This window comes from Apteryx mantelli, chromosome 17, assembly GCF_036417845.1.
Source record: "Apteryx mantelli isolate bAptMan1 chromosome 17, bAptMan1.hap1, whole genome shotgun sequence".
Taxonomy (NCBI): domain Eukaryota; kingdom Metazoa; phylum Chordata; class Aves; order Apterygiformes; family Apterygidae; genus Apteryx; species Apteryx mantelli.
Window position 1 is genome coordinate 17958579 of NC_089994.1, and position 8670 is coordinate 17967248.

The window sequence follows — 8670 nt, forward strand, 5'->3', positions numbered from 1 at the left end:
CCCATCGGCAGCCCCCCGTGGAGCCGCCACGGCGCTCGGCTGCCTGCAGACCGCCGGCTCCCAGCTGCGGCATCAGCCTGCGTCGCGCACGAGGGGCAAACGCTGCCCCAGCCGGAGCCGCAGCTGCGGGGCCCGGGGACACCCTGCCCCCGGGGCGCTGGCAGGAGGCGAAAAGGCGTCCCAGTCTCCGGGGCGAGGCGGAAGGCCTTCCCCCGGGGGGACGGGGACGGCCACCTCCGGGAAGAGCCTCTGGCCAGCCAACAAGGCCCGCTTCATCCTCCAGCTGCAAAAGACTCCTGCAGCTGAACATCACCAAGGAAAAAAAAAGAAATAAAAGGGAAGAGTGATGAGGATCTAGTCATTCCCAAGCCCGCACTAAACAGAGAGGGCATTTTGAGAAAGTCCCGGGAGGGAAGAGCCGGAGGGCATCCAAGATGAGAAGAGGCTCCCTCAGCACGGAGCGCGCTGCCAGCCCCAGCGGGGCGCAGGGCCACGGTGTCCTCCCGGGCCCCCACGCCGCCGCCCAGGGGTCTCTCCCGGACCCTCACCCGGAGTGCAGGCCCCGAGAGCGCCCAGCGGCGCCGACCGACGCTTCATGCCCGCGGGAAGGGCCATGTCCAACCCAGCCAGTCCCACCTTCGCATCGGCGAGGAAAAGTGCCACGTCCAGGTCTCAAAAGCCGCCGTCTTGTCCTGCCGAGTCCCCGCAGGACACCTGCTGAGCTCTGACAGCTGTCACTACCTTAGCAGGGGGCGAGCTGAGACTCTTGCACAGGAGAATAGCTCCTTTTGTAATCCGCTCCTACAAAACTCCTACCCTCTTGCCTGTTTTAGCCCTCCTTGTCCTAGATTACAAGCCCTAGGGATGGCAAGTGTACGGATTTTTCACTATTGAATAATGCATCTTGCAAACAAGCCCCCGGTAACAGCGGGCTTGCTGCAATAGGTCTTTTCTGAGACGCAGACAAGCCTTCCCCCCCTCTCTGCCAAACCGGCCACGGCAGCCTGCGCTGCAAGCGGTGCCCGCAACGGCCTGACCCATCCGTGACGCCTGGGAAAGAGCTGGAGCTCGCTCGCACCCCTGCGCGGCTCTGGGGAATCACAGAATCACAGAATCACTGAGGTTGGAAGGGACCTCTGGAGATCATCTAGTCCAACCCCCCTGCTCCACCAGGGTCACCTAGAGCACATTGCACAGGATTGCATCCAGGCGGCTTTTGAATATCTCCAGAGAAGGAGACTCCACCACCTCTCGGGGCAACCTGTTCCAGTGCTCTGTCACCCTCACAGTGAAAAAGTTTTTCCTCATGTTAAGATGGAAGTGTCTGTGTTTCAGTTTGTGCCCATTGCCTCGCGTCCTGTCGCTCGGCACCACTGAAAAGAGTCTGGCCCCATCCTCTCGACACCCTCCCTTCAGATACTTATACACATTGATAAGATCTCCTCTCAGCCTTCTCTTCTCCAAGCTAAACAGGCCAAGCTCTCTCAGCCTTTCCTCATAAGAGAGATGCTCCAGTCCCCTAATCATCTTTGTGGCCCTTCGCTGGACTTGCTCCAGTAGTGCCACATCCCTCTTGTACTGGGGAGCCCAGAACTGGACACAGTACTCCAGATGTGGCCTCACCAGGGCTGAGTAGAGGGGGAGAATCACTTCCCTCGACCTGCTGGCAACACTCTTTCTGATGCAGCCCAGGATACCATTGGCCTTCTTGGCCACAAGGGCACATTGCTGCCTCATGGTTAACTTGGTGTCCACCAGCACTCCCAGGTCCTTCTCCGCAGAGCTGCTTTCCAGCAGGTCAACCCCCAACCTGTACTGCTGCATGGGGTTATTCCTCCCCAGGTGCAGGACCCTGCACTTCCCTTTGTTGAATTTCATGAGGTTCCTCTCTGCCCACCTCTCCAGCCTGTCCAAATCTCTTTGAATGGCAGCACAGCCCTCTGGCGTATCGGCCACTCCTCCCAGTTTTGTATCATCAGCAAACTTGCTGAGGGTGCACTCTGTGCCTTCATCCAGGTCATTGATGAAGAAGTTGAACAAGACTGGACCCAGTACTGACCCCTGGGGGACACCGCTAGCTACAGGCCTCCAACTAGACTCTGTACCACTGATCACAACTCTCTGAGCTCTGCCATTCAGCCAGTTCTCAATCCACCTCACTGTCCACTCATCTAACCCACACTTCCTGAGCTTGTCTATGAGGATGCTATGGGAGACAGTGTCAAAAGCCTTGCTGAAGTCTAGGTAGACAACATCCACTGCTCTCCCCTCATCTACCCAGCCAGTCATTCCATCATAGAAGGCTATCAGATTGGTTAGGCATGATTTCCCCTTGGTGAAGCCATGCTGACTACTCCTGATCACCTTCTTTTCCTCCACATGCGTGGAGATGGCTTCCAGGATGAGCTGCTCCATCACCTTTCCAGGGATGGAGGTGAGGCTGACTGGCCTGTAGTTCCCTGGGTCCTCCTTCTTGCCCTTTTTGAAGACTGGGGTGACATTGGCTTTCTTCCAGTCCTCAGGCACCTCTCCTGTTCTCCATGACCTTTCAAAGATGATGGAGAGTGGCTTAGCAATAACATCCGCCAGCTCCCTCAGCACTCGTGGGTGCATCCCATCAGGGCCCATGGATTTGTGGGTGTCAAGTTTGCTTAAATGATCTCTAACCCACTCCTCCTCCACCAAGGGAAAGTCTTCCTCTCTCCAGACTTTCTCTCTTGCCTCCGGGGTCTGGGGCTCCTGAGGGCTGGCCTGAGCAGTAAAGACTGAAGCAAAGAAGGCATTCAGTAACTCTGCCTTCTCTGCATCCTTCGTCACCAGGGCACCCACCCCATTCAGCAAAGGGCCCACGTTTTCCCTAGTCTTCCTCTTGCTGCTGATGTATTTGAAGAAGCCCTTCTTGTTGTCCTTGACATCTCTAGCCAGATTTAATTCCAGACGGGCCTTAGCCTTCCTCGTCGCATCCCTGCATACTCTGACAACATTCCTATATTCCTCCCAAGTGGCCTGTCCCCCTTTCCACTTTCTGTAGACTTCCTTCTTCTGGTTGAGTTTTGCCAGGAGCTCCTTGCTCATCCATGCAGGTCTCCTGCCTCCTTTGCTTGACTTCTTACTCATAGGGATGCACCGCTCTTGAGCCTGGAGGAAGTGATGTTTGAATATTAACCAACTAAAGCCGCTCATCTGGTGCGCTGTGCCCTAATCAGGCCTCCTCGCTCCCCGAGAGCCCGTCAGAGGCTGATGGAGCCTGGTGCAGCGTGCCAGGACGAGGGGCAGCAGGAGCGCGCGCCTACGTTGACACTAAATCCCTCTTAACGTGCATCGCTTCTGCGCATTTTTAGCTGACCCCCCCTCACTTGGCCAAAGGAGCAGGGAGGTAATAGCAAGAGCCTAGCTGAGCCTCTCACCCCAGGAGACCTCGTTATCCCACGAGGTCCCCACTGCCTCCTGGAATCAATTAAGTGAACTGGAGCTGGGGATACCTGGCACTTCACAGGATCAAAACCCAGGGAGAGGAGCCCGTAGGAGGCAATTTCCCTTCTGTTATTGACATGCAAATCATCAGTGCGGCAGCTCACAGGTTTAATATATTTCCAGATTGCCTGGCGTGGAGTCACATTAGTCAAGTGTATGTGGCAGTTAGTCCAAAATGACTCTTATTATAGAGTCAGCATTTCTACATCAGCTTCAAGGACAGGCTGGAGACAAGTGTTCAGCCAAACAGTCACTTGCCTTATCCCTCTCTAAGCTGCTTTGAGGCAGAACCGTCACAGAGTTTGGGGGACTGCATGTAAACGGCAGCAAAGTCCCTAGTGAGGCTTCGTGGTACAAACAGACCGAGATTCCCGAGAAGCGTCCCTTCCAACCTTGGCAACACACAAGACTGCAGTTTTCTACCCATCAACTTTTGAAAAATTGATCTTTTTCAATCAAAGACACCTGCCAAGAACCATGAACCACCACAAGAAACAACACTGTTCTCTCCCCCAAAATATATATCCACTTTGAAAACCTGAAAATGCAAAAGCTTTAATTTTTTCAAGATTTCTCAAGTTTGCTCCCAGTTTTCCATAGCTCTCAACACTGTGACTGAGAAAAGGCTTCACAAATATTAAAACAGGGAGGTGTCCCAAGCTCTGCCATTTCCACCCTGTCTCCTGTCGGGGAGATTACCGGCCTAGCGGTATTCACCATTCCACTTTGATAGTTATTTCTGTGCCTTACTGCCTTTCAAACGTTCAAACCTGTAGCAACGCACAGGCGATTGGAAAACTGTGCTGACTGCAAGTGCAATAATGAAAAAGCTTTTCTTCCATACAGATGGGACTCCTTATTCCCTCTTCCCTCTAAATTGTATTTCTCATTATACACAGACATGCCAGGGTAGCTTTGCTTGGGACCTGCTGTTTGAAACAAGCTTAGCATTCTGATGTTAAAATAGCTATGAATGGCTCTGTCCCAGCTTAGCTGAAATAACGTTGTGCTCAGCTGCAATATTGCTTTGAAAGTTTTCCTTTTGTCCATTTATTCCCAGTGCCGCAAACCAATCTGTCTTAGAACCTCATTCCTCATTATTCATTAAGAGAGCCGACAAAGCCCTCTGTTTCTGCACCCTCTCAGAGCTTTGTTTTCAGCTATCTATTCAGTCTTGTATTTGTGCATCTTCAGTGTTTGCACCGAGAGCTTTAAATTGTTCACTTAGCCTTGAACCCCCTCGCTCACTGTCTTTGGTTTGCAGCTAGTAGAAGTAATCACCACAATGCAGTCTGGCTCTGGCTTTTTGCTTACCCTTCTATTTTCTCTTTAATTAAAAATCCCTTTGGTCCTTGCACTGCTTGCTAACACTTGGATCTGGGACATAGCTTCCATTTGCCTTGTAAACGGTGCAGCTGAGAATGTCAAAACCGTTTTTCACAACAACCTTGTTTTGACCTGGGTGACAGCTTTACCACCAGGCATTTGATCTCTTACTTGCCCATCTGTTCATTGATTAAAATCCCACACTTCAATATGCAATTCTGTCTCTGCAACCAGTCGTTTCTCCTGCCGACGAGACCCTTAAACAGACAATGCACCTTCCCCATCGATGCTCTCAAGCATTTCACAGCATTCTTTAGCGTCTCGGGCTAACCCAACAGCCCAGGGGCAACCAGTTGCCAGCAAGACCCTCCAGCATCACCCAAGAGTACACGAAATAGAGATGAAACTGGGGCTGAAGGAGGACAAAACACCCCACGACCGCACAGAGCAGGCCAACGCTCTCAGAGGACGCTGGCCTGCAGTGCACCATCTCCAGGCTCTGCAGTACGACAGTCAGACACGGAGGCTGGGTGGGGAGAGGCAGACAAGTCCTCCCTTTTGCAACATTTTTTTTTTTCCTTTTAATATATTGCCCAAGAAAGCCAGAGGAACAACACCAAAGTCTGTTTTGTCACCTCCCATAAATTTGGGAGATGCAAGATTATCACAAGGTTCAGACTAATGGCTACTATCAGATGCAGCACTGTGCAAGCTTTATAGATACGCAAGATCTGTACCGCCAGCAACAGTTATACCTCATCAGGAATAGATCCTAAAATCCTCCTTAGAGCATACAAAGGCAATTTTCACCCAGTACAAACAGTTCCGAAGGCAAACCAGAGCCTCTCTCAACCTTAATACGTTTTTCATGATCACTGCCTCTAAAAGCAGAGAGGGATAAAGGTCCAGGGGAGGGACTGCAACACATGGGGAGGTTTCTACTGAGCAGCACAACGAGTCACTGCCATCTACTGGCTGCAGCGATCCTTTCGCTTCCAGATTCACTGAATTTGGTCTCAAATATTACTAAGTAATAATAATAGCTGGCCTCTTCCATGTCATCTCCAGCGACACTACTGTAAGACTTCTAACATATCTGCACGCTGGCTGTAACCAAGGGCACCGTTTCAAACGCAGATTCCTCCTAGAGACCGAGGTGCCGACGCGAACCGTTCTGCACCGCCGCAGCGACCGCAGCTCCGGGCACCATCACTGTCCAGCGAGGAACCGCGGGACCATCCGCAGCCGCCGGACAACACTCGTGAGGGCAGGGTGGGCCGAGCACACAGAGATACAGGACCGCTCTCTGGATCAGGACGGCCCGGCAGCAGACCTGTGTCCGTATTGTCCTAGCAGTCCAACCCCTTGCTCATGGGCTACAACTCCAGTGTTTCACAGCTCTTACGTTCTTAAAATCTACTAAAGATCTACTTTGGGATCTCTTTGCTATCCCAGACAAAATCATAAATAATTGCGACGCACAATGTACTGGCGATGGCAACCCATGAGCTGGCACCGATCTGCACTGAGGAAGCGTTACAGAAATGCTAAGAATCAGCAGCACTAGTGACGTTCCTGAGGGACAGCAAGGCATCAAACAGTCTCAAAAAAGTACTTTCCCAAGGCCACTGTGAGGCATCAAAACCAGGATTAGATGCCAGGCATTCCTGGCTACCAGTGTTGCTCTCCTCCGTTACACCAGATTCTACACGTTCTTCTCACCGTTTTTAAAAGGAAAATACATCATTTCTCTACAATCTTTCTGTAATTACACTTGGGTGTATTGGCCTTGAAAGAAATACACATTTCTGTTGCAGCTTTCTCTCGAAAGGCAGCTAGAGTTGCTCATCCTTCAAATACTAATTATTCCCAAAACTTATTCCTCAGCATTAATGGGCTCTGGCAGGCTCCAAATGGCCAAAGGACAGGGTAATTTTGTGCCGCAGGAACTGCTGTGGGCTCCGCTTGCTGCTGAGTGGTCTCAGAGCTGAGGTGCTGTCAGTCTCTTTTTAGGGACGCTGGTTGAACTGAGTTCATCAATCTGCTTTTGTCAATGCCAATAAAAATCAGTAAACATCTGAGAGAGCCCCAGCACTGAGAGTGGTGACTGCTTCTCCCACTGCTGACCGAAAACAAGAAAAGGAAGACTCTCTCTGGGCACCCAACTTTGTGATAAAACATGAGATTTTTTTTCCACAGGGAGCGTGGTCAAACACTGGAAGAGGGGCCTAGGGAGGGTGAGGAATCACTGCCCTTGGAGATATCAGAACATGGCTGGACATGGCTTCCACCTAAATTATTTTGCAAGTCTGTGACCCTAGAAACCCCCATGTAACACAACAGCAGCCCTAATTCTGAGCTGATGTAGAAGACGCACTACAGCCGAGGAGCAGCACAAAGCCGACATGGATCACACCGTTGAGGTCATTGCCCCATACTTGGAGGAGAGGTCCCTCTTAGGGCTCTTACCTGAGCGCTGGCAGCAGGTTCCTCGGTCGTTCAGGTGCAAAGGCAGCTTGTTTCCCATTCATGGAAGTCCACCATCCGAACAGACATCACGGAAGAAGTAGTTCTGAAAGGTCTGGGTTCCGGTTGCCATTCAGGAAAGGGGGTCTTGGTCCTCCTTTTCGGTAGGAGCAGCGATTTACTAGCATATATTCCCAACTGGAGGGAGGGAGAAGCAAGGCTTTGCGGAGCACCAGAGGAGGAAGGAAGGAGTGCTGTATCTGTGCTCAAATCATCAAGATGCATCTTGGAGCTGGCTCCTTCCCCTGGCTTTGCGATAGACAGCTACACGGGCAGGCATTAGGGATGACATATGTTCTGCTGAGGGAGCATCAAGCCTGCTTTTGCCATCCCCAACTCCAGTTTGCCTTACTTAGTTCTGAAAAAATGTCCAGCTTCTACAGGGAAACTGCTCTAACATTTAATATCCCTCTCAATTATTCTTATCAACTTAACTCTTCCGCCTTTGCATCTTATGACCACCCTTATCTCCTCTTTTCCACTAAAAGCACCAGTTTCTTCAAACTTTCCTCATAAGGCATGTTTTCTAGATCTCGTGGCATTCTGCTTATTTCCCGGACTTTCTTCAGTCTCCAGTTCAGGCAGCGCAGTGCCCAAAAAGCTGGACAGAGTGAATTAACTACATCTGCCTTTCCTACGCTCCTCACCCACAGCCATTGCAGCATTAACCCATCTTCCATTTCTGAGCCATTATAATCCCCGGATATTCTGCACGACTTGTCACTTTCCCGTATTCCCTGTATTTTGGCCCTGATTTCACCTTCCCAAGTGCAGTACTCATCTTCCTTGAACTTCATATTCGTTTGAGAACATTGCCTTATCTTATCAAGACCATTTAAGTTTGCTTCTTTTTCCCCCCTGAAGTTCTTGCTAACCCCCAACCTGGTCCCATGGGCAAGTTTTAGATACATTCTTTACTCCTTCACCCAAGCCAGTGCGAAAACTCTAACCACAAGCAAAAGGATGCCGGCAGACTCCCCCAGGGAAATACCACCCCAGAGTGACAGAAATCATTACAGCTGAAGAGTGCTGCAGCATTGTGTATTACAGAGGAAATGCAGTGTATGCAGCCTGCAGAGGAGCAATCTGGACCCGTTTCCTTTAGCATTTGTTCGCACACTTCACGTGGGATAGTGCCAAGGCCTTACTGCTCGTGAGCTCCATTTACCGCAGCCCCTTTTGCACTACTGTCGGTTACACAGAGGGAAAACAGGCTGAACGGCCACGATTCATTTCTGACAACCCAGATGATTTCTTTTTCTGCCAGCGATGATTCACTGCGCAGGGAGCTGGAAGGAGGCTGTCCATCATCGCGCCGAATTATCCGCAGCTCCCCGGAACGCG